The 27,500-nt window shown below is 41.6% G+C and overlaps 1 pseudogene; it reads right to left on the bottom strand.

Moving 5' to 3' along the window:
- On the bottom strand, nt 1,200–25,425 carry LOC106508151 (annotated as a pseudogene).

The following is a 27,500-nucleotide window of genomic DNA, read 5'->3' as shown; positions in this document are numbered from 1 at the left end:
ATGAGAAACAAGAATGTATACATGTATGTGTGACTGGGTCACCTTGCTATACAGTAGAAAATTGACAGAACATTGTAAACCAGCTACAATGGAAAAAATAAAAATCAGTATTAAAAAAAAAATAGGGAGTTCCCCTCATGGCTCAGTGGGTTATGAAGCCCCTGACTAGCATCCATGAGGATCCCTGGTGTTGCTCAGTAGGTTAAGGATCCAGCGTTGCCGTGAACTGTGGTGTAGGTTTCAGATGCTGCTTGGATCCTGTGTTGCTGTGGCTGTGGCTGTATGCTGACACATACATACAGCCCCTATCCAGGGAAACTCCATATTCCTCAGGTACAGCCCTTTAAAAAAAAATGCAATAAATAAAAACAAATGTAGAGAGAATCTGAAAGAAAGAAAGACTAAGAACCTCAGAAACTGAGGAACAACTTAATGATACGTTCCTTGGGTTTTATTTTGGCTTATATATCCCAGATTTGTGGGCAGAGAAACCAGCAACTCAGAGGTGCCCAGGAGCACAGGCAAAGTCTAGCTGAATTCTCTATGTCTTTTTTATTTCTTCTATATTTTCCATATCTTGCCTTTTCTACATGCTTTCATATGGGCATTTTCTAATCTTGCAGTTCACTGATTCTTCAGCTCTGTCTAATCTTCTGTTAAATTATTTACTGAGTTCTTAATTTGGCTACTATATATTTTAGTTCTTTTTACCTTTTTGTTATTTCAAATTCTCTAGTGAGTTTCTCAATCTTGTCTTCAATTTTCTTGTACATATTGAGTGCCGATTTTTTTTTTTTTTTTTTTTTTTTTTGTCTTTTTGCCTTTTCTAGGGCCACTCCCCCGGCATATGGAGGTTCCCAGGCTAGGGGTCCAATCGGAGCTGTAGCCACCAGCCTATGCCAGAGCCACAGCAATGTGGGATCCGAGCCGCATCTGCAACCTACACCACGGCTCACGGCAACACCAGATCCTTAACCCTCTGAGCAAGGCCAAGGAACAAACCCACAACCTCATGGTTCCTAGCCGAATTCATTAACCACTACGCCACTATGGGAACTTCTTGAGTGCTGATTTTATAGCCTTTGTCTCCTTATCTGAGACTCTGTGTTTCTTTGTTGCTTCTCTTGAATTTTCATCATGTCGTTTTATCTCTGTATTTCTTAATTATTTTTACAGAATACTGGATATTACATGTAACATTTTTTCCTTCAAAAAGCTGCTTTATTGATTTCAGCGGTAGATTTATAAAAGTTAAAGTCTTGATCTATTCAAAATTATGATTTACATTATTAACAATGACAACTGCATGTGTACAATTAATACTGCACTCACACTGTACACCAATAAAAGTAAATATCCAAGGAATTCTTCCAAGTTTTAAGATTAAAAACCATAATGCCTTGAAGCGAATAGCATGATTACACAGGTATTATTTAAAAATACAAATGTTTACAATACCCCTATTCTTTTCATTCCAAAACCTCACTTATTTCATTAACAATCTGTTTAGCTTTAAAAATGCTGTCTTTTCAGTTAACTGACTTAAAATGAATTCTTTGCTTTTTAAAAAAAAAGGATTAACATCATTACAAGTGTATTTAATATTGATCAATGTCTGAAATTTCACAAAGCAAAACAAAACAATCCTCTTAAATATGTATAAATATTTAAATATAGAAAACTTCCATCAATAGTTGAAGCAAGGTGTATTTTAATGGTTGTATTGAAAAGGAGAAATGGGCGATTCATGCCAGAAGATTTAGAAATGAGACTTTTCAAACACTGCCTATGGGACAGCCTCATGTTTTGATAATTTAAACCTAATTTTACTTAGATATATAGAACTATTTAAAAAAGATCGCACCCGCAAATTAAAAAATTGCTAATTTGTTTACAAAGTGCAACATTTGAGTACAGCAAATTCATCTCAAAGAAACAGAGTATGTGTGGCTTCTCAGCCTTTAAAACTCCCCTGGTTTCCTAGATGGTTTAACATTTAATTGTGATACCTAACACAAGAAGCCCATGTAATGAAGCATTGGCCCCTTAACAACTGCTATTAATTAATTCTGACAAAAGAGGGTATGAGACCTGGAAAGTAAACTGTCAGCATTTGATTGATGGGGTACAGATTATGTGAATAAAAAATGACCTGATACCACTCAGTAATCCCAACACAAATTACTGTTTTGTAATGAATTCTGTATAGTTTTCACGTCCTTCAATAACTGAAGATTTTTCCTGCTTTTTTCTCCAGGTCTCGGTTGGCAAAGTCCTTCTTATTTGTGGTCCCAGTGGTTGCAGAAGAACGGCTGCTGCTATTTCCTTCTTCATCAAGAGTCTTTTTGGTGGTTCTTAACTCCCTCTTTTGCTTCTTTATCTTCTGTTTCTCCAGCTGGACTTGAGATTTGCGAACTTTAGTTATCTGATTGGCTTTTGCCTCCATCCTTCCCACTAATGCCTCCAGTTCGCACTCTAGGTTGCTTTCAGTTCAACAGTTGGTGATTCTTGGATAAGTTTTGCAAGCTGCTGGTGGTCAAAGCTCATCTGCCCAAATTCATCTTGTAAGGTCTGTAAGACTTCTGAGAGTTCTTCATTAATGCTGCTGGAGGAGGGAGGCATTGCTGACTTCTTGCTTTTCCCACCTCTTGAAGGCACTTGCTTTGCCAAAGGAACGCTGTTGTTTACTCGATCATTGCACAAGACTTTACTGTGTTGCTTCATTAGATGCAAGACATGCTGAACATTGGCTGCCACAGCATGGCTGGGGCTGGTGAACTTCCCGGCTACAAATGGCATATTACCCAAGCATAATCTATAATGTGGTTGTGCAGCAAAACAGTTCCTAGCACCTTTCTTTTCTGGCGGTTTTGACTTTTTTAAAATTCTTTTTGCATTGGGGACACATGAAGTTGCCTTATTTTCAAAGATAAGTCCATTCGTTTCTAGGCCAGTCTGCAACTGGGCTGCCTTAGCCTGCATACGTTTCTTTTCCTGTTCTTCTTCATGGAGTTTGGCTTCCAACTCTTGCATTTTTTTTTCTGCAAGGGCTTGCATTGTGGTAAGCTTGTTATACTCCTGTTCAAGAAGATCCAATTTTTCAAGCTGGTTTTGAACATGTGTTTGATCATGTTGCCGTTCTCTTTCTAGGGAAACCTGTTTCTCTAATACAGACGTCCTCTCCATTTCTGCATGCTTTACCATATTACGCATGTATTCCAATTGTTTTTCTAAAAGATTACATTTATTTTCTGCAGCTAACAACTGAGATGTCAGTTCTTGATTGTGCTTCGATTCCTCATTCTTTGAATTCTCCCTTTCTTGTATTTGTTCATCCAGTACTTTCTTATATTCGATTGTTTCTTTAGACAAAGTTTTCACACTTTCTTCTGCCTGAATCCTCTCAAGTTCTAAACATCGAATTTTATCTTGAATATTCTTCAAAGCCGAAAATATAGCTGCCAAATACAAACATTTATACTCTGCTGTTGCTTTCCGAATAGGCAAATGTAGGCTTATTTGGGGAGCGTCGTAGATCACTATTAAGGAAAGGTTTATCCGGTGGATATATACTACATACGGAGATGAGGAATGGCGAACCATACTTCCGCTAGACTTTGATGGTTCTGCTAAGATGTTCGAGAATTGAGAAGCCGAAGTCTCGGAGACCGACGCTGCTGCCATCTTCGTGCCTGCCTAGCGGACCTCTGCAGTCCCGGGGCGGTCCGGGCGCGCGCTGTTCTTCAAGCTTCCAGAATGGCCCGCCAGGGGTGACCCTAAGCCAAACCCCTGATGGAAGGGGCTGGGGTGCTGGTGCCCGGCGCAGAACCCCCTGCCACACACCCCCACTGGGACGCCCGCGCTCACGTGTAACATTTTTTAGAAATAATTTGAAGCCTAGGATGATTTTATCTTCCTCCATAAAGGACTGACTTTTGCTTTTGGCAGGCAGCTAGGGACGCTGGTAACCGGAGTAACTGTATCCAATGTCAGAAATAGAGATGATCCAAAGATTGACTTCTTTCCCTTTGAGAACAAATCTACTTCCTGTTCTCCTTTAATCCTAGGCTCTAAGTTCTTAATCCACATTGGGATCCCTTCTTTGGTAATACTGTTTGGATTACACGCGTTCATTTCTGAGGTGTTATCACAGAAGATTCTTTAAGTATTCCACAGATGTCTATGTTGGCCATCACTATTTTGTCCTTACTTGAGCCGGGCAGAGTTAAAGAGGAAGTAGTGCCCATGCCCAGGCTGGGTGACTGTGATAATGATAAATAAGAGTTTTCAAGTCTAAGTGAAAAATCACTGAGCTAGCGTGAGGGCAGGTGGGTTTAGTGTGAAACTCTGTCTTGCATCACCGAGAGGTACTCCCTTTTGTGTAAATTTTAGAGCACAGAGTCTTCTTTTTATTGACAAAGATAGCATTTTCTTGTTTGTTCACTGGGTTCTTCGGAATCTTTTAAACTCCTACTTGCTTTTTTTTTTTTAATAAGCACAATAGATAATTATTTTTCACAGTTCTATAGCTTGGGGGTCGGCATGGTTAAATTCTGTGAGCATGCTCTTCTAGGATGCAGACTGCTCTGTTTGCTTGTTTTTTCCTCTGAAGATCAGGCAAATGAGTCCTGAAGTTGATGTCAGTAAAAAAAGATAGAAAAACAAACAAACAAAACCATTATAGTAGGTGTAAAGAGACACTGAGGATTGTGTTACGTGAACAGTATATTTGTAACCTGTAGCAGGGAGGAGACCTGGGATGGTCTTAGTGCAGACCCTTCATTTGGTTAGACTTCCAACCAAATAATTTTGTCTTTCCCTGAAATATAAAAAAAACTCATGATCTCATTTCATAAGATGACGTTAGTTAGAAGAGGCAAAATAACTTTCAGCAGATTTTGGAACTTTATTGAAAGAAAATGATAGGGACATGTGATTAATTGAAAATTGAAAAGTAAACGGAGTGGTAAAATTTGGCATTTCCCCCCTCAGTACTAAGTACTTCAATTTAGTATCTGTTTCTGGCCAGATGTTGTTTGTTATTGCTACTGGTTAGTCTTGAAAGATTCATGCATGGAGGTTCAGGTTCACATAATACTGAAAATAACCTTTTTTTTTTTTTCAGGGCTGCACCTGAGGCATATGGAAGTTCCCAGGCTAGGGGTCGAATCGGAGCTACAGCTCCTGGCCTACTCCACAGACACAGCAACTTGGGGTTCGAGCCGTGCCTTTGACCTACACCACAGCTCATGGCAACGCCAGATCCTTACTTAACCCATTGAGCAAGGCCAGGGATGGAACCTCCGTCCCCATGGATACTAGTCAGATTCATTTCCGCTGCGCCACAATGGGAACTCCAAAAGCCTGTTAATGTGTCTCTCTCTCTCCCCTTAGATTGGAAGTTTCTTGAGGCCTGAAACTACGTCTCATCTGTGGTCTCTCAGAGGTCAACAGGGCACAGCCACATTCATTTTTGGAGGTTCTTGGTACATTAAAACATCAAGAAAACCTGAAATAAATTTCCAAAAATTGTAGCCTATTTAAAAATTTTGAATTAACAAATTTCTGCTTTTTACAAATTAAATTATAATGTAATATAGTTATGCTTTTCAAAAAAAAATGACAGAATTTTTAAAAAGAAATAGTGCTAAACAAGGACAAAAAGTTAAAGCTGTAGAATTACCATCTTTCATTCCTGTCACTGCAGCTCTGTAGCTCTGTGTCTGAGGCCTTTCAAGTATATGCAGGTTTTTTTTTGGTTTTTTTTGGTCTTTTTCAGGCCACAGGTGCAGCATCCCAGTCTAGAGGTTGAATCGGAGCTGTAGCTGCTAGTCACAGCCACAGCACAGCCACAGCACAGCCACAGAAATGCAGGATCCAAGCCATATCTGCAACTACAACACAGATCCTTAACCCACTGATGAAGGACAGGGATTGAACCCCACATCCTCATGGATACTAATGGGGTTCATTATTGCTGAGCCACAGTGGGAACTCCAAGTATATGAAGTCTTAATTCAGATGGGCCTCCTGCCTCCTCTGGCTCCAGCTCTTGTCTTGGTCTTATTCATCTTTGCATCATGAGCCTAGCATAGTGGTTGGTTCACAGCAGACATTCAACAAATGTTTCTTGAAATGTGTTTTTAAATTAAACTCTTTTTAAAGAATGACTCATTTGACTTCTGAAAGTCAGGATACCAAAATATGAGTTTTCTATTCCATAGCTAGGACTCCTAAAGTTTTATTTTACACATCATTTTGAGACTTTGCAGTGCTGTTACTAAACTTCCAGGGCATAGTTTTCCCTCATGCTTTCCTAGCATGATTCAAAATTCTTATATGGAAAAAAATCCAAGCTAAATTCAATGAATATATGAGTGAGTGGGGAAGGAGGAGGGGGGAAGAAGTAAACAGAAAATGTATGCTTTACTTCTGATACCATAAACCAATTTGATTATGGATGAACCCAAGGGATAACCCAATCAGGGAATTCTAGAGCCATCTTAAGTGAATGACAGAGTAGATGAAAACTCTAGACTATCCCAGAAACATCCCAACCATCCCAGGTTCCCCCAGACTAGGAAGTCCAAGGCCAAGTCATTTGATGGTACAAGTTCCCTGGAGCTCAACTTCTATCTTCTTATTCCACTCATCCCAGCTAGGTGAGCTCACCCTTGGCCTTGCTTAATATATAATCCAGACCTACATCTCTAGCTCAAACATCAGAACATCACCGTTCAGCTCTAGGCTGGCTGCTCTGTTAGGATGCCCATAGAGTGTCTCAAAACCACATCTTCTGTACATCAAATGTATTCCTTTTCTTGAAATTTTATTCTTGGAGCTCCCGTTGTGGCACAGCGGAAACAAATCCAACTAGGAACCATGAGGTTGTGGGTTCGATCCCTGGCCTCCATCAGTAGGTTAAGGATCCGACATTGCCGTGAGCTGTGGTGTAGGTCGAAGATGTGGCTCAGATCTGGCATTGCTATGGCTCTGGCATAGGCTGGCAGCTACAGCTCTGATTAGACCCCTAGCCTGGAAACCTCCATATGTTGTAGATGTGGCCCTAAAAAGACAAAAGACAAAAGACCAAAAAAAAAAAAAAAAAAAAGAAAGAAATTTTATTCTTGACTATTGAGACCTACATCTGTTCATTAGTAGAAAAAGTCATAAATCTGAGAAGTGTTCCTTTTCTTTTTTCTCCCACTTTTCTCTCACACACATATATTTAATCAATGTATTATGAAGTCCTATTGACTTTAAGCCTATACTAACTCTCAGACTGATGGCTAACAGAATTTCTGGAAAGCCATTTAGCAACTTTCATGAAGGGGGCTTGACAGTTTCATATCCTTTCAAAAATTGTATAGCATTATGTAAATCAAGAGTACAATAAAATCCCCAAATTTAAAACTTTGTAAATGTGTGAGTATAGGCAAAACAAAAAAAATGAATTAAAGAATGTGTCAGGAGTTCCCATTGTGGCTCAGTGGTCACGAACCAGACTAGTCTCCATGTGGACACAGGTTCGATCCCTGGCCTCGCTCAGTGGGTTAAGGATCTGGCATTGGTGTGAGCTGTGGTGTAGGTCACAGACCTGGCTTGGATCCTGTGTTGCTATGGCTGTGGCATAGGCTGGTAGCTGTAGCTCCGCTTCAACCTCTAACCCAGAAACTTCTGTATGCTGTGGGTGTGGCCCTAAAAAAAGCCAGGAAAAAAAAAAAAGGCATCACAATATTAAAACTTACTGTTTTTTGATGGTGAAGTAACAGGTTGTTTATCTTTTCCTCCTTACAAGGTTCAATGTTTTCTAAATGTTTTACACCAAGCATGTGCTATCATTAAATATAAGCTCCATGAAGACAGATACACTTTTTGTTCACTTACGTATTTGAAGTGCCCAGAATAGTGTCTTGCATATAGTAGATGATTAATAAATATTTTTGAATGAATGAATCTTTATAATGTAAAAAATAATACAAGGAATAAATGTATTAAAATTTCATTTCTTGCTCTTCCTAGATTACATTAAATTTATTTATTTGGCCACACCTGCAGTATGTGGAAGTTCCTAGGTCAGGGCCATAGCAGCAACCTGAGTCACAGCAGTGACAATGCCAGATCCTTAACCTGCTGCACTACAGGGGAACTCTGATTAGGTCTTATTTCAATATTATTTTCATCCCTTCCTTTAGGTCACCTTTAGCTAAAATGGTCAGCAGTGGCCATACCTGCAGAAGTCATTCCTGGCTCTTGTTTTTTTCTGCTCAACTTTACCAAGATTTTTTCCGTCTATTCTTTCGTTTCATCTCTCCGAGCAGACATTGCTAGGATGACTGGTACAAAATGAGTTTTCATAAAAGTGACACCAGCGTCATGGTGTAGTAAGGTATCTGTTGTGTATGTCTGTCATGTCAACAATATTAGTTCAGCATCTATTCACAGACAAAGCTTTATGGGAGCTGTGGGATCCAGCATCATATACCAAGGAGAAGTTTTGCCCACCTGTGCATCAGGTAATATATATATATGGATCTTGATCCTGGCTGTGGACCCTGCAGTGGCCCATGGTCCAGCTGTAACCCCTCCTGCCTGTGGTCTGGGAGCCCCTGGAAAACACTGTCTTAGATAATCACTCTTGGATGACAAGAGCCTTTGTGAAAGTCCAGGTTTACAGAGAAGTTCTAGCACAGCGCTGGAGCAAAATAAATTAATTAATCCTATGTCTGTATCTATACGTGTATATATATATATTATATATATATCTAAACTTATATATATATATATATATATGAATCTAGATGCATCAAAGGGGTAAGAAACAGCTTGACTTTACCTGCATTGCCCCTCCCTCAATGCAATACAGTAAAGCCAAGAGAGATCTTCTCTTGGTCTGCGATCTTTCTTGGGGTGGGGGATGGGGGAGTGGAAGCATGTGAGTGAACATCATTTCCCAGGCTGTGTGAGATGCTGACAAAGAGGCGCTGTCTTGCAGTGACCAGAGGAGCAAACTTTGGCAGATGCCTGCCCAATCTGCAAGCCAGAGCGAGCTCCCAAACTTGATCTTGAGTGCCACCTTTGGGAAGACAAAAGAGAATCAGTCAGCCCTAGGCTAGGTTTATTGCAGAATCCAGAGAAGCTTAAGAATTCCGCCACAAGAGGGAGCAAGAAGAGTGAAATAGATGTGTCCATAGCCAGTCTGAGATGGTCTTTGAATTTCTAGGAGGGCTGACATGACATTTCTCTCCCAAAAGAAGACAAGGACCCCAAACTTCTAGAAACGTGAAAAATCAAGGAGTAACACGAAAACATATGTAAAGGTAAGTATATAGTCAAATCCAGAATGCTCTAATACTGTAATATGATGGTGTGTAAATCACTTAACTCTAACATAAAGGTTAAAGGATAAGAATGTTAAAAATAACTATAGCTTGGAGTTCTTGCCATGGCCCAGTGGGTTAAGAATCTGACTGCAGCAGCTCCAGTTGCTGCAGAGGCACAGATTCCATCCCCAGCCTGGGTCAGCGGATTAAAGGATTCAGTGTTGCCCTAGCTGGCATGGGATTCAGTTCCTGGCCCAAGAACTTCCATATGCCATGGGTGTGGCCATTAAAAACAAAACAAAACAAAAACTACAGCTACAGTAGTTTGTTAATGAATACACAGTATTAAAAGAGGTAAATTTTGGAATTCCCATCGTGGCTCAGTGGTTAACGAATCTGACTAGGAACCATGAAGTTGCGGGTTTAATCCCTGGCCTTGCTCAGTGGGTTAAGGATCCAGCGTTGCCATGAGTTGTGGTGTAGGTTGCAGACGTGGCTCGGATCCCACGTTGCTGTGGCTCTGGCATAGGCTGGCAGCTACAGCTCCAATTCGACCCCTAGCCTGGGAACCTCCATATGCCGCAGGAGTGGCCCTAGAAAAGGCAAAAGACCCCCCCCCAAAAAAAAGGTAAATTTTGACAACAAAAACATTAAAAGAGGTAGTAAAACTAGTTTTCGTATGCAATCAGTTATTTGGTTATCACAAAAAATACTGTTTTATCTATAAGATGTTTTATGTAAGCCTCCTGGTAACCACAAAGCAAAAACATACAGTAGATTCACAAAAGATAAGGAGAAGTGAATCAAAGCATACCACTACAGAAAATCACCAATTCACAAAGGAAAATAGCAAGAGAAGAACAAGAGAACTACAAAACAGCCAGAAAACAGTAAGATTGCATTAGTAGAAGTTCCCATTGTGGCTCAATGATAATGAGCCCGACTAGTATCCATGAAGACTTGGGTTTGATCCCTCACCTCGATCAGTGGGTTAAGGATCTGGCACTGCTGTGAGCTGTGGTGTAGGTCACAGACTTGGCTTAGATCTGATGTTGATGCCTCTGGCAGCTGTAGCTCTAATTTGACCTCTAGCCAGGGAACATTCATATACCATACTCGCAGCCCCAAAAAGCAAAAAAAAAAAAAGCGTTAGTAATCTATTACCTAGTAATAATTCTCTATTTGTAAATAGATTAAAATCTTCAATTAAAAGGCATAGAGTGGCTGGATGGATTTAAAAAACAAAACAAAACCAAGAACTAACTATAGGCTGCCTACAAGAGACTCACTTCAGCTTAAAGGACATACTGAAGGTTAAAGTGAAGGATGGGAAAAGATATTCCACACAAGTGGAAAACAAGAGAGCAAGGTTAGCTATACTTGTATCAGACAAAATAGACATTAAGCCAAAAATGGTAACAAGAGACAACAAGGGTTATTATATAATCATAAAGGGGTCAATTCATGAGAAAGAGAAAACAATCAACATATACATATCTAAACATATAATTCAAATACTAACAGATGTGAAGGGAGAAATAGACTACAATTCAGTAATAGTAGGGGACTTCACCTTTCCACTTTCAACCATGGAGAGATCCTCTAGACAGAAAAATCCATGAGGAAACATTAGACTTGAGCTATACTTTGTACCAAATAAACCTAATGGATATACATGGAACACTCTATCCAACACCTCCTCTTCTTCTTCCTCCTCTTCTTCTTCCTCCTCTTCTTCTTCCTCTTCTTCTTCTTCTTCCTTTTTGTCTTTAGGGCCATGCCCGTGGTATAAGGAGGTTCCCAGGCTAAGGGTCAAATCAGAGCTGTAGCTGCTGGCCTATGCCACAGCCACAGCAACACGGAATCCAAGCCACGTCTGCAACTGACACCACAGCTCACGGCAATGCCGAATCCTTAACCCACCGAGTGAGGCCAGGGATTGAAACTTCATCCTCAACTTTACATCTTAAAGAACTAGAAAAAGAAGTAACTAAGCCCAAATTTAGCAAAGAAAGGAAATAAAGAACAGAGCAGAAAGAATGCAGAGACCAGAAAAACAATATAAAAGATCAAGGAAATTGGGAGCTGTTCTTTTTTAAATAAATAAATAAATAAATAAACAAAATTGACAAACTTTTAACCAAACTAAGAAAAAAGAGAGAAGAGTCAAATTTTAAAAATCAGAAATGAAAGAAGAGACATTGCAACTGATACCACAGAAATACAAAGGATCATGAGAATCTACTATGAACACCAACAAACTGGATAACCTAGAAGAAATGGAAAATTCCTAGAAACATATATCCATTCAAAACTGAATCACGAAGAAATAGAATCTGGACAGTCTGTTAATGAATAAGGAGATTAAATCAGTAACAAAAACTTGCCCCCAAAGAAAAACCCAGGACCAAATGATTTCACTAGAGAGTTCTACCAAGCATTTTAAAAAGAATTAATGTAACTCCTTTGTAATTCTTCCAAAAATTGAAGAGAAGGGAACATTCCTGAACTCATTTTTCAAGGTCAATATTATCCTGATACCAAAGCCAGATGAAGACACTACAAGAAAAGAAAATTACTGGCCAGTATTCCTGATGAATACAAATGCAAAAAATTCTGAACAAAATTCTAGCAAACTGAATTCAACAGCACATTAAAATGATCTTACACCATGATCAAGTAGGTTTTATCCCTGGGACACAGGGTAGTTCAATACACATGAATCAAAAATTTGATACACTGCATTAATAGAATAAAAGATTAAAAATTATTAAGTAATTCAATAGATTCAGAAAAGTAATACAAATACAATACCTTTTTGGAATAGAAAATACAATATCTTTTTGGAATAGAAAAACTCAACAAATTTGGTATATGGGGATCAGAAAAATTAATGTAGTTAAAGTGTCCACACTATCCAAAGCCTGCTATAGATTCAGCGCAATCCCTATCAAATTCAGTGACATTTTTCAAAGAAACAAAAAAAAAATCCTAAAATTTTTATGAAATCATAAAAGGCTCAAATAGCCAAAGCAATCATGAGAAAGAAGAACAAAGCTGGAGGCATAATACTTTCTGATTTCAAACTATACTACAAAGATATACTAATCAAAACAGTATGGTACTGGCATAAAAATAGACCAGTGGAAGAGACTTGAGAGCCCAGAAAGAAACTCAAGTATGTACGGTCAACTAATATTTGACAAGGGAACCAAAAATACTCAGTGAGGAAAGGATAGTCTCTTCAATAAATGATGTTGGGAAAACTGGATAACCACATTCAGAGAAGTGAAATTGGACCTTGTCTTACACTCTCAAAAATTAACTCGAGGAGTTCCCATCGTGGCTCAGTGGTTAACGAATCTGACTAGGAACTGTGAGGTTGCAGATTCGATCCCTGGCCTTGCTCATTGGGTTAAGGACCTGGCGTTGCCCTGAGCTGTGATGTAAGTCACAGATGCGGCTCAGATCCCGAGTTGCTGTGGCTCTGGCGTAGGCCAGCGGCTACAGCTCCTATTCGACCCCTAGCCTGGGAACCTCCATGTGTTGCAGGAGTGGCCCATGTAATGAAAAAAGACAAAAAAAAAAAAAAAAAAAAATTAACTCAAAGAGGTTCCCATTGTGGCTTAGCAGTAATGAACCTGACTAAGATACATGAGGATGCAGGTTTGATCCCTGGCCTTGCTCAGTGGGTTAAGGACCTGGCGTTGCCATGAGCTGTGGTGTAGGTTGCGTCTAGGATCTGGTGTTGCTGTGGCGTTGCTGTGGCCTAGGCCGGCAGCTATAGCTCTAATTCAGCCCCTAGCCTGGGAACTTCCATATGCTGAGGGTGTGGCCCTAAAAAAAAATAAAAATAAAAATAAAGGAACGGGTAACCTATAAAATGTAAGAAAATATTTGCAAATCATATATCTTATAAGGGATTAATTTCCAAATACATAAAGAACTCATATAACACAATAACAAAAACAAACCCAATCTAATTAAAAAACGGTCAGAGGAACTGAATAGATATGTTTTCCTAAAGAAGACATACAAATGGCCAACAGGTACATGAAGAGTACAAACATCATTAATCATGAGGGAAAGGCAAACCAAAACCAAAATAACTTCACAGCTGTTAAAATGGTTATCATCAGAAAGATAACAACTGTTGGTGAGGATGTGGATGTGCAGTTTTAATGGGAATGTAAATTGGTGCAGCCACTACGGAAAATATTGTGATGTAATGAGTCCTTAAAAATTAAAAATGGAATAATCTTATGGCCCACCGATCCCATTTCTGGATATATATCCAAAGGAAATGAAATTGGGATCTTGACGAGATATTTGCATTCCAATATTCATTGAAGCACTGTTTCCTATAGCCAAGATATGGAGACAATCTAAGTGTCAGTCAACTAATGAATAGATAAAGATTTGGTGCACACACACACACACACACACACACAAACATACACACACACAAACAGAGACAATGGAAAACCACTCAGCCGTGAGAAAGAAGGAAACTTTGCCGTTTGCAACAACATAGGTGGAACTTGAGGGCATTAGGCTAACTGAAATAAGTCATACAGAAAAAGGTAAATACCATATGGTCTCATTTACATGTGGGATATAAAAAAGCCGAACTCAGAAACAGAGAGTGGATTTAAGGTTGCCAGGGAGGGTGTGGAGGAAATGGAGAAAAATCAAAGGGCACAAACTTCCAGTTAGATGAATAAATTCTGGGGAATCTAATGTACAGCATGGTGACTACGGTTAACACTATTGCATTGTAAACTTGAAAACTGAAGAGAGTAGAGCTTACAGATCTTAAATGCTCTCCCCATAAAACAAACAAACAAACGGTTATTATGTGAGGTGATGAAGGTATTAGTTAATGCTATTGTGGTAATCATTTCACAATATATGTGTATTAAATCAACACATTGTACACTGTAAACTTACACAATGTTGTATGTCAATTACATCTTGATTGGGAGGGGCGGTGACACAACAAAACCAAAATTTTTTTGGTTGCCGGTGCCCTTGGCATTTGGAAGTTCCTGCGCCCGGGATCAAACCCCCGCCAAAGCAGTGACCCCACCCACAGCAGTGACCCCAACTACAACAGTGATAAAGCTTGGTCCTTTAGCCACTGGGCAACGAGGGAATCCCATCACTTTCCCTTCTTTGGGAAAAGCAGCACCGCCTCCCGGTGGCCGAACTTAAAATGGTAACGTTATCAAACCCCTCAGGACCAAATGTATAGATTTAGGCCCCTGCAAGTTCCAGGTTTGCCTCTGAACTGCAATGCCTCTAAACCGCTAGAGCGTGGCTGCTGCCGCCCCCTAGTGGTGGGTAGGGCGCCGCGCAGGACACCCCTCCTTATCCCGCTTTTTTTCCCAGCCTTAATGGAGCCCTAAACCTCCAGCCTGGAGGTTAACAAGACTGAAACTGGTTGGCCTATTGAAACCAGTCATAGTCCCTCTCCTTTTCTCAATCCTCCCCAAATACTTGAGTCAGGCAGGCCCAACACTGGGGCTGAGATGTCGTCGCGCAACTGAGGTGCAGGATCTGAGTCCCTTCCTAGTTAGAACCATTCCTCTGCTTGCAGGAATGTAAAGAACACACTGCGGAGAGTGGACAGAGGGGATCTTCTGACTGGGACCCGGGTCTAAACTGTCTGGGCTTTTTCTTTGTTTGTTTTTGCTTTTTTGCTTTTGCAAATCAATTTTGGTGACCGTCCGTTTTGGAGGGGATGTCTCTAGCAAACAAGTTTACATGTCCATCACAGTTGGTTCTCCTCGTACTTCTACAAGATTTTTTGGACCCTTCTCTCTCACTTTTTTCTTTCTTCCAACTAATTTTTCTCCCTGGATTCCCTGCCCTGAAAGCTCCGAGCCTCTGCACCATTGTCATCTTTTCCAAGCCTAAAATCAAGACTCTTGCAGCCTTTGAGGGGTATGGCATTAAGGTAGATGGGTTTAAAATGAGCCCCAGTTCTCCCTTATTCTCCTCATCATTTGTCTCTGCATCTCACAGATACACTCAAGTCCACTGTCACAGAAGATAGATTCAGTGATAAAAATGCCTTAGAAGGGACAGACTAACAGACAAACGGAACAAAGTACTGAGACTTAAAACAACTTTGCACAATATGGAAGCCTCTGTATCTCACAGAATATAAGCATTACCATTTGTGAGACAGACCCTTATTCTCCATATGTTAAAAAGAACCCTTAAAGTCCCTCTGCGTGTAACCAATCTCCAGTCTTCTCTGGCACTCTCACTGTCTCCCAAGCACCTGGACTTTAATGCCTATTTTTCCCCAGGAGGCTCATCTCAGAATGACTGGGCTCAGAACCTCACCCAGTGGGAAGTTAACCTTTACAATGCTCCCAATGACCCCCATCTCCTAGTTTTGGTGTCCCTGGGTGTCCTGTAATCTCCTCTCCCCTATGGGCTAGACCGGGTGATCCTTACAGATATAGAAAAGTGATTCCTTGGAATTTCTAGATTCTCTGTGTTCCTGTTGAGCTGGACGTTAGGGTGCCTCTTTCGAAGAACTGAGGCTCAAGGGTTTGTGCTCCAGAGTGGTCGTTTTATGTGAAGTGCCTGCAGAAGCCCCTGTGCAGAAGGACAGAGGATATTTGTGGAGGGAGTGGAAAGGGGGAAGGGTTGGCTTAACACCTTTGGGGGAAATTCCATGATCTGAGGCATCTAAAGTTTCTAGGAGCTGGATGATACTTTTTTTTTTTTTTTTTTTGTCTTTTCAGGGCCACACCAGTGGCATATGAAAGTTACCAGGCTAGGGTTCGAATCAGAGCTGCAGCTGCTGACCTACACCACAGCCACAGCAATGCCAGATCCTTAACCCACTGAGTGGGGCCAGGGATTGAACCTGCATCATCATGGATACTAGATGGGTTCGTTACCACTAAGCCATGATGGGAACTCCTGGATGATACTTTTTGATTTTCTTTCTCTCACTATCTCCTATTCTCCTTTCTGCCTCCTCCTTCTGTTTTTAGGAGCTCTACTGCCCTCCCTGCCCCTTTAAGCCCTGACTCCTGCTTTTGAAGTCCAGATGAGGTAGAAAACTGCATGGATTTTTTTTCCAAGCTTCATGGGGGTGTGATTGATATCTTAATGCACACATTTAAAGTGTGTAGTTTACAGCATATAACTTAAGGTGCACAATTTGTGCAATTATCAACAACCAAGTTTTCTTATGCCATTTTGTACCCCCTCCACAATCACTGTACACCCTCTCTCAGGCTACCTGCTTTCTGTCCATATAGATTAGTTTGAATTTTCTAGATTTGTATTAAAATGATGTTTTAAAAGTTTATAGGTTGTAAAATAAAGATATCTACTTTTTGCACAGTTCCTCATCTACTTTTTCCCGCCAAGAGCAATTTGTGGGAAAATATGGAGTAGCCTTCTGGGGAATTATTGAAATTGATGTATGGAAATATGTTTGTTATTAGGATATTTTTCTCTGGACTCCCAAACCCACTTTTCTGTGCTCTTGTATTTTGATGTTGAGGCTGGGTCTCTGCAAGTCACACTTCTGCTTTGCCAACTAGCACCAAAGTAGGTTCTCCATTAGCAGAAGCTGGAGGGAGACTGACAGGCTGGAGGAGAGACCAAGCACTTGGCTTCTTCTGGCTGCTTCCTAAGGATCTCTTGTTGGTTTCCCCTGAAGCAGCATTTTTACCTCTAGAGAGGTAGCTAGTCTTTTCATAGCAGCAGGTGAATGCAGTTTGCTGGGGTTTTTTTCCTAACATGTTTAGAATCAGCTTTAGGTTGTCTCTCCCCACCCCACCCCCGAAACATCAGCATCAGTCTGCCCTCTCATCAAAGATCAGGGTCCCAGCCCCAGAGTCCCTCTGAGCTCAGAGAAAATGTGCCAGTCTGGTACTGCCCCTGCCTTCCCAGTCTGGGTTTCAGCTCAGTGATCCTGCTGCTTTACACTTCAAAGTCTAATAATCCAGCTCTTCCTCCTGCAGTTGCTATCTCTGCGATGTTAGATTTCCTCTTTCAATTACGTAAGTGAGTGCTTTCTACCTAGTTTCCAGTTCAGTATTTTAAACTCTATCTATTTAAATAACTGGTGTGCTTTCTGTCACCTACCCGGATTCTGAATATTAGAGGAATAGACAGAAGTGTTTGTCACCTTTAAAAAAAATTTTCTGCCTGAGGAGTTCCCATCGTGGTGCAGCAGAAATGAATCCAACTAGGAACCATGAAGTTGCAGGTTCAATCCCTGGCCTTGCTCAGTGAGTTAAGGACCTGGTGTTGCCATGAGCTGTGATGCAGGTCACAGACACGGCTCGGATCAGGCGTTGCTGCGGCTCTGGCATAGGCTGGAGGCAACAGATCCAATTAGACCCCTAGCCTGGGAATCTCTACATGCCATGAGTGTGGCCCTCAAAATACAAAAAAAGAAAAAAAAGAAAAAGAAAATTTCCTGCCTGAGGTTATTTGATATTCCTTTTAAAGAAAATACATAGAAGGAATTGTTTACACAAAGCAATGACATAGTGTCTGTAGTGGGTTGGATGATGGCCTCCTAAAAGATACATTCGTGGAGTTCTGGCTCTGGCACAGTGGGTTAAGAATCTGATTAGTATTCATGGCCTCGATCCCTGGGTTAATGACCTGGTGTTGACTTGAGCAGCATAGGTTGCAGATGCTGCTCAGATCCCCCGTTGCTGTGGCTATGGCGCAAACCTGCAGCTATAGTTGTGATTCGACCCTTAGCCCAGGAACTTCCATATGCTGCAGGTGTGCCCCTAAAAAAGAAAAAAAAAAAAAAAAAAGAATTTGACTGCAGTGGCTCGGGTTGCTGAGGAGGTGTGTGTTCAATCACCAGCCCAGAGCAGTGGGTTAAAGGATCTGGCATTGCCACAGCTGTGGCGTAGGTCACAGCTGCAGCTCGGATTTAGTCCCTGGCCTGGGAACTTCCATATGCTGCAGGTACGACCATTTTAAAAAAAGAGAGAGACAAGATAGCCTGGGTCCTCATCCCCAGAACCTGTGAAATTAGCCTCATATGGATAAAAACCTTTGCAAATATAATGAAATTAAGAGTCTCGAGATGAGGAGATTGCCCTGGACTATCCAGGTGTGTCTCCAATCCAATGACTAAAGCCCTCGGAGGAGAAAGGCAGAGATTTTGACACAGACAAAAGAGTAGGCAATAGACCGTGGTGTCAGAAACTGGAGTGATGTAGCCACAAGCCAAGGAATGCTGACAGCCCCGGAAGGTGCAAGAGACAAAGAACAGTCTCTCCCCTAGAGCTTTCAGAGGGAGTGAGCACTGCTGAAAGCTCGATTTCAGACTTCTGGCCTCCGGAATGAAGACAGAATAAATGTCTATAGTTTTAAGTGACTCAGTTAGTGGTAATTTATTACAGAAGCCACAGGGAACTAATCTAGTGCTGTAAACTGCCAGCCAGAATTTAAAGTGGTAGAAGGTCAGTTTTGAATGCAGCATGTAATGGATGCTGCTCAACTTTATGACTTAGTGGGAAGATAAGCCTAATTAGGAGAGGCATTTGTAGTTGTATGGTCACTTGGTGCCCCAGATTGGATATATTGGGTCCAAAGGCCTAAGTGGCATGTTAGCTTTTCCTGCTGCCTTGAGCTCCTTTGCCCATGAGCTCTCTCTTCTGTTCAACAGTCAGAGGCTTCTGAGTCACTGGCTACAGGGTTTAGCACACTCTTGTCAAGAGTGACCTATGCTGTCTTCAGAATCAAAAGGGGCCACAAGTGCTCTGCCTATTTGTATCTATGAGATTAAGAAAATGATAATTTTCCCTTTTGTGGCATGCCTTAGGCCGCTGGAACCCTAAAAACTTTATCAAAGTGGCATGCCCTAAATTTCTGGAGAATTTACAATATCTCTTAGAATCCAGATCAGCAGCTGTTTGATAAATCATGTTTTTCTAGGAATACCTCTATTTTATTTAAATTTTCAAATGTATTGACATAAACTTATTTATACCATCATATGATGATCTCTGTATTGTCTATAGAATCTGTAGTGATGTTCTCTTTTTTATTCCTGATCTTGTGATATTGCTGATTTGTTCTGCATCATTTCTTTTGTTTTTCTGACCACACCTGAGGCATATGGAAGTTCCCAGACCAAGGATCAAACCTTAGGTACCGCAGTGACAACACTGAATCCTGAATTACTAGGCTTTCAGGGAATTCCCATTACTTTTTTGATCAGCCTTATTAGGAATTATCTATTTTGGCCATGTTGATCATTTTTAACACCTGTTTGATTTCTACTTCATTAATATTCTTATAATTTTACTTATATATTCTTTGGACTTAGTTTCCTTTATTTTTCTAATCTCTTGAAATAAATGCTTAATTAGATATTAAAGGTATTATTTTTTTCAAAATAGTTAATTCAAAGATAAATATTTCTAAGCAGGGAGTTCCCATTGTGGCTCAGTGGAATCTGACTAGTGTCCATGAGGATGCAGATTCAATCCCTGGCCTCGCTCAGTGGGTTAAGAGTCCAGCATTACCATGAACTGTGGTATAGGTCACAGATGCGGCTTGGATCTGGCATTGCTGTGGCTGTGGTGCAGGGCAGCAGCTACAGCTCCAATTTGACCCCTAGCCTGCAAACTTCCATATGCAGCAGGTGCAGCCCTAAAAAGACAAAAAATATATATATTTCTAAGCATAATTTTAGGTATATTCCCCAAGCTTTATGTTGAATATTCATTATAATGCAATTAAAATATTTTATAATTTCTATGGTAGGTTCTTATTTAACTCATAGATATTTAAATATGTATTGCTGTTTTATTTTCAAATACTTGGCATACTGCAGCAATTTTTTGTTAATATTTCTAATTTTGTTAATGATTTTAATGTGGCATCTGTTGAAATAATTTCAAGTGTATATTAGAATTTAGTATATGCTGAGATAGCTTTTCAAATTAATGGGAAAAAATCATTTAGTCAAAGTCATGGAAAGTTCAACTATCTATTGCTAGGTATAAAGAAAGGGGGCTCCCTAGCTTACTCTACCCAAAATAAATTTCAGGTGGAATTCCCAGTTGTGGCTCAGTGGTAACGAACCCAGCTAGTATCCATGGGGATGCAGGTTTGATCCCTGGTCTTGCTCAGTGGGTTAAGGATCCAGCATTGCTGTGACTGTGGCATAGGCCTGTAGCTTCAGCTCCCAGATTTGACCCCTAACCTGGGAACCTCCATATGCCACAAGTGTGACCCTGAAAAGCAAATAAATAAATACATAAATTTTAGGTCAATAAAATATTTATGAAAGAAATATTGAAATGAAAATATGGAAGAGTAAACACACCAGGAATAATTATAAGATTTTTTTTGGGCTGCGTCCTTGGCATATGGAAGTTCCTGGGCCAGGGATTGAACCCATGCCATGTCAGTGGCCTGAACTACTTCAGTGACAATGCTGGATCCTTAACCTGTTGTTCCATAAGGGAACTCCAAGATGATGTGTTTTTTCTGTTTTTTGTCTTTTTGCCATTTCTTGGGCCACTCCCGCGGCATATGGAGGTTCCCAGGCTAGCACTCCAATCCGAGCAGCGTCTGCAACCTACACCACAGCTCACGGCAATGCTGGATTGTTAACCCACTGAGCAAGGGCAGGGACCAACCTGCAACCTCAGGGTTCCTAGTCGGATTCATTAACCACTGCACCACGACGGGAACTCCAAGATGATGTTTTTGAAACTAGTTCATAAGTGACTCCCCCCCCTTTTAATGTCCATACTAAAGATATAGAGTTCTTAGTAAATATCATTATTCATCCTTGTAAAAACATGCTTCTGTTTTATTTATTTTATTTCATTCTATTCTCTCATCTCTGATCACCTCTTCTACTCCTGCCCAACTCTAATTTTTCATAATTAAAAAAATTATGTCTACACTTATCATAATTTGTAGAACTTTGGTGTGTGAATGTGTTTTTGATGTATATACATGCTACTCAAGTTTATATCTCTTTGTTTTCATTATTCATTCAGCATTATGATTTTAAGGTCAATAATTCTATACGTACAATGTGTTTTATATAACAGTTGCACTAGATCTTATAGTAAGACCACATTTTATACAAATACTTACCTAATGATGGATACCATGGTTGCTTCCAACTCTCCTATATGACAAGCAATGCCGTGATGAACTTCATTACATACATGCCCTGTGGACCTGAATGGATGTTTTCTGTGAGACAGGAGCAGCAGTGTGGTTCACAGGGACAAAGGACAAAAGCCTACATAACTTCCACCAAGACTGCCATATTCCTTTTCAGAATCACCATTAATACCAGTCCTGATGAGAGGTCTGTTCTTAAATCCTCATCAACCCTTTGAATTCTCCACCTTTTTGCCCTTTTGACAGTTTGATAGTTTTAATTAATATTTATTTATCTATAATAAATTTCTTTTCCTAGTTGTCCTCTATTAGTTTTCTCCACTTGTCCTTCAAGATACAAAAATACTTCTTTCTATATACTATTTTCCTCATCCCATTTTTGAGAGTGTATTATGTCATTATTTCCAGGGTATACAGCAATGATGTAATTTGGCAACTGCTTCCCATTGTTTAATTTTTCTACATGATTCTTTTTTGGGGGTGTGGCCATGCCCATGGAATGTGGAAGTTTTCAGACCAGGGACTGAATGTGAGTTACTGAGGCAGAAACTATAGCCACAGCAGTGAAAATGCTGGATTCTTCACCTGCTGAGCCACCAGGGAACTACTTTCTACATAATTTTTAAATGGAAGCTTATACTGTAGCATGGTTGTTACATAGAAGCATCTCTAGTAATTTCTATATTGCCTTTCCCTTGAGTTCCTCTATGCTCAAAACAATCTGTAGCTTTAAACTTGAAGGCCAATAAAAATTCATGATTTATTTTTCTAAAAATTTGCCTCTCTTAAATTTGTCTACTTTAAAGGACTAGATGCAATTATCAATAAAATAGTATTGTGCACATGGATTTAAAAATTGTGGTTTGGAGGAGTTCCCATTGTGGCTTATTGGGTTACGAACCCAACTGCTATCCATGAGGATCAGAGTTTGATTCCTGGTCCCGCTCAGTGGGTTAAGGATTCTGCATTGCCAAGAACTGTGGTGTAGGTTGCAGAAGAGGCTCAGATCCCACGTTACTGTGGCTATGGCTGTGGCCAGCAGCTGCTGCTCCATTTCAACCCTGAGACTGGAAACTTCCATATGCCACAGATGCAGTCCTAAAAAGCAAAAAAAGGAAAGAAAAAAAAAGAGAAGGAGAAAGAAAACAAACAAACGAAAATTTGTGGTTTTGGAGTTCCCAACTGCGGTTCTGTAGGTTAAGAATCCAACTGCAGTGACTCAAGTCACTATGGAGGCCAGGCTTCAATCCCCAGCCTGGTGCACTGGGGTAAAGGATCCAGCTTTGTCACAGCTGTGATGTAGGTTGCAGCTGTGGCTTGGATTCAATCCCTGGCCAAGAAACTTCCATATGCTGTGGTACAGCCATTTAAAAAAAAAAAAAAAAAAAAAAAAGTGGTTTTCACACACCATTCCCCAGTAAAAGGAACCAAGTTTCCTTGGAGAAAAGGCTGATTACAGGTCTGGGCAAGAAAAGTAAAAAGGCACCTAGGACAGTTTATTGAACCAGAAAACAAGGCAACTGTAAAAGACTCTGGGAGCATATGCCACAAAAAAAAAAGTATGAGATTGAAGGGCTGTCTTTGATCAAGGAAAACAAAACTTGAATATCAAATAAAAATAATAAGTACAATTAATTTAAACACTCTCTCTGGTCAGGTTCTAGAGGATCAGGGATGGAATCAAGCATGTGAATGTTTATTGAAGAGTAGTACCTGTGAAATGAAAAAAGAAGCCGCGGAAGCTATCAGATCGCTTATGCAGATCTGACCATTTCTGCCAGGCAAAGGGGTAGACTAATTCTAATGTGAACGTCCTGGTACTATTATGCATCAGGATTCTTTGAATTTTGGAGCTTTAGATAATCTAAAGGGAGATATTGAACACCCAACTATGGGGGCCAAAATACCTCTTTGTTCTTGCCCTGGTATTGTCATGTGTTTTGCACCTTGTTGGTGATTGATGCTGCAGATGAATCCCATTGTTGGATCTCACTGTAATGACTTCTTCCTGGTGCTCCCACAACACAAGCTTGCTGTGCCGCCACTACTCCTTGGATTTCAGCTGTGTCTTTGTTCAAACAATTCTGAGATGGCCTCATCCTCCCACCACCCAGGCAAAGCTCTTCTATTCTATCTTTGGCTAAATTTTCACCTCAGCTAAATTGCCCCATAAGCCTTTCAACTAGATAGAGCTTTTAATCATCTACCATCTCTAATGTCCATTGTTTGATTTTTCTATTTTGTTATTTAGCATTTATTATTTTACCAAGCTCTCCGCCCATCCCCCCACACCCAGCCTGGAGTTAAGCGAACAATAAAAATCTGGCTTTGAAGGGAGGCATCACATTAAGAACATTTTTTTCTGGTTATCAAATCAGCTACAGCAATACTCATGGAGTTGGCTGTATTCTGAAAGGTCTCTTGACTGCTTATTTGCTCTCTCACTAAGATGTAAGGACTGAAAGTTTTAACCAGATTTTCATTACAGCACCTGGAACATGGAAGGACATAAAAATATGCTTCCTGAGTGTTGGGAATGACTGTTATTTATCACACTAAGGTAAATATCTGGTACAGAAATCAATAATGTTGCCACTGATGCTTTTGTCAACAGGTTAAAACAGATGAAGAAGGTGTATTATAATGCAATATACTATGGATATGATATGCTAAGGAAAAAATCCATTTATGGGGGAAAAAAAACCTCCCCTCAAAAGGCTGTTTTTAACATTAGTTCTCATTAAATTATAGTCCTATCCATGATGATAGTGGTGATAATAATAAGATGATGATAATGATGGAGATGATAAAAATTGAGCAAATAATTTTCTTTCAGATAATCCTAAATAATCACTTTTACTATTGAATACATTCACAAAAGCTGCCTTGTAATGAGATTTAATTTGCCTTCCATTTCAGAGATGAGAAAAGGGGGCCTAGAGAGAGGAGATAATCTGCTGTGGGTCATTCATCCAGAGAGAGGTGAACCCCCCTGCAACCAAGCAGTTCAGTTTCTGAAGCTTCTTGCTGTGACACTGGTGCAAACACAGTCTGAAGTTCATTGAATTGAACAATTCACCAGGAGAGGACATAACTGGGAAATTCTTAAAGTCCAATTTGAGAATTAGGTCACCAGCCTCGGTCCTCCTTTTTCTTTTTTTTTTTTTTTTTTTTGTCTTTTCTAGGGCCGATTCAAGACATATGGAGGTTCCCAGGCTGGGGGTCTAATCAGAGCTCTAGCCGCTGGCCTATGCCAAAGCCACAGCAACATGGGGATTCGAGCCGGGTCTTCGACCTACACCACAGTTCATGGCAACGCCAGGTCCTTAACCCACTGAGCAACGCCAAGGATGGAACCTGCAACCTTATGGTTCCTAGTCAGATTCGTTAACCACTGCGCCACGATGGGAACTCCCCTTGTTCCTTCTTTACATTACACATCTTTGGCATTCTTCCCCTGCCCCCGCTCCCCCACACAAGCATTCCATGCTTGGAAACCTGGGTTTCAGCCTCTGTTCCAGCATTAGCAGTGTGATTTGGGGCTTTCTACAACCCAGTGTCCTCCCAAATAGTCTTTTTTTTTTTTTCCCTTCAGGTGTCCTAGCACTTTTCGTTTTCACCCCTAATTCAATCTATCCAAATCTATGAAGAGATTTGACCCTGGAGTATTTTATCCAAGATTATTGACTTTGGTGCAAACAGTATCAGGTCTTCTGATGCAATTATCTTCTAGGATTAATGTTACGATCCAACCTCCTCCTACCTGATAGGACGGCCACTAGACCAGAAGAGCATAAAAACCCATCACAGGTACTTGTATCTCCTGGTATGAGACCCACGGATGGGTGCAGCCCTTACCTGGCTGTGAGCTCGGGCATGGGATCCCCCATGCGAGGCGCGGGGGTCTCCGGAAGCCACCAGCCTTGACCTCAGCGGGCTCTGCGCCCAAGCGGCTCCCTTTCTGCCCCGTCCTGTAGGTCTCTCCTGGGGGCGCCCAGACTTCAACTGGGAAATGCTTTCCAGTCCCTGTGGGCTTTTGCGTTGGGACTCTTCGCGAAATGGACACTTTGCTAGAGGACTGAGCCTCTCGCAGCGAGACGCAGAGACGCAGAGCCACCTGCCCCAGACCCGACTCCGACGACCCACACCCAACGGGACCCAGGGCGGGCCTCCCCACCCCACCCCGCCCCGCCCCTCCCGAAGCCTCCCTGGGCGGGTGGCACCACTTCTGGAACCGACAAGTGCAGTCCAGAACACAGACCTTGGGAACCCCTCAGAGGGTCGCCTGACACCACCTCCCCCCCCCCCCGGAGCCATCGCTCGTCCCAAGGCTGGTGGCAGCCCCGTGGCCCTGAAGACCCGGGGCTGCCAGGAGCCCAGAGATCTGCTCTGAGCCCCTCAGCTCCGCGGAGAAACGCAGCAACAGCTCTGTGTTTGCTTTACCACGACTGAAATCCTTTGTCTTCGGAGTCCTCAGATAATTTTCCTTTGCCTACTCGATAAAGATGACGAGAAACGAGATGTCGCAGTCCGTCATTCCTTCCGTGAGGCGTGGGTTGGAAGACGAGGCGTACGGGCGGCGGGACCCCCAGTCTCTGGGTTTTGTTGGGCGCAGGAGGGACGCTTTGGTCTCCGGCGCACACGGGGGTGGGGCTTGGGTTCAAGCGCGGCCTCTCCTCCGACTCCCAGACTCCGAGTGGGCCGCCAAGAACAGCAGACAGGCCGCCCGCAGCCCAGAGGACGCCACTCTCCGGGCAAGCGCCGCTGCTCTGGGGCTCTGGCCCTTTTTGGCCCCGAGTCCACCTGAGGGGCCCTCTTGGCATCTGCACGCAGCTCTGCCGCAGCCTCCACCGCGTTCTCCTCACCCTCCCCGAACTCACCCAGAAGTTCCGGATTCCTCAGGCCCAGCTGTTCTGGCTCCCTCAGGCTCTAACCAGATCCCAGCAAGATTCCCTTCCCTTCGGATTCTCTGTAACTCCTTTGCCAATGCCTGCCAGCGACCAGGCAAGCTGACCTGCTGCGAGATGGCTGGAGTGGTAGCCAAAAGGATAATGACCTTGAACTAGTGGCCCAGGAATCCAGCCACCCTGCCCTGAGTGGATTGACTGAGAGCCCTCTGATCCCAGAGGGAGCATGACAGAGTGGGTGTGAGAGTTGTGCTAGTTGTCATCTGCTGAGTGTCTTTTCCAAGGTGCCAGACTTCCCACTGGAAAGGGATTTGAACCAGGGTATTCACCCCTTCCTGGGGGTGAAAGCGAGCTCTCTCTTGAGGACAGGGGCTTGCAAGCTGGTAATCACTGTATCAGGCTCAGTAATGGAAAGCACATTTTTTTTTTTTTTTTTTGCCTTTTTTAGGGCCGCACCTCTAGCATATGGAGGTTCCCAGGCTAGGGGTCCAATCAGAGCAACAACTTCTGGTCTACACCACAGCCACTCCAGATCTGAGCCACATCTGCAAACTACAGCACAGTCACGGTAATGGCGGCTCCTCAACCCACTGTGCATGCGAGGCCAGGGATCAAACCCGGAACCTCATGGTTCCTAGTCGGATTCATTTCCTTGTGCCGCATGGGAGCTCCAAGGGAAAGCACTTTAGAATTCCCCCAAACTAGATGAATCCCAGTACATTTTGACTCCCAGTGTTTCTGAGAAGCTACTGTGAACCTGTCAAATTTCCAGTTATATGCAAGTAACACAGAAATGGAATAATAACAAACATACCCTTATGTAGCTAGCTTTTTTCATTCCACAGAATGAAATGTCTTAATGTCATTTAGCCACTGGATACATTCCTGTTGGAATTTTAAATTCTTTATTTCAAATTTTCTATCGCTACACTATTCCCAGTTCTTAGTTTTGGTTTTAAGCATGCTGAAATGGTGGATATTTAGGGGAGAGTGGAGGACTTGTCCTTGGTGTGTGTGTGCTGTGTGTCATTTGTAGTTTTGTTTTTTAAGAATATGTGCGTTATAAATTTAATTATGTCTTTATTTTACTGTATCAATGTACTGAATACAG

Source organism: Sus scrofa, chromosome 16, assembly GCF_000003025.6.
Source record: "Sus scrofa isolate TJ Tabasco breed Duroc chromosome 16, Sscrofa11.1, whole genome shotgun sequence".
Lineage (NCBI taxonomy): Eukaryota > Metazoa > Chordata > Mammalia > Artiodactyla > Suidae > Sus > Sus scrofa.
Note: the sequence above shows the minus strand (reverse complement) of the source record. Positions and strands in the feature narration are given on the sequence as shown.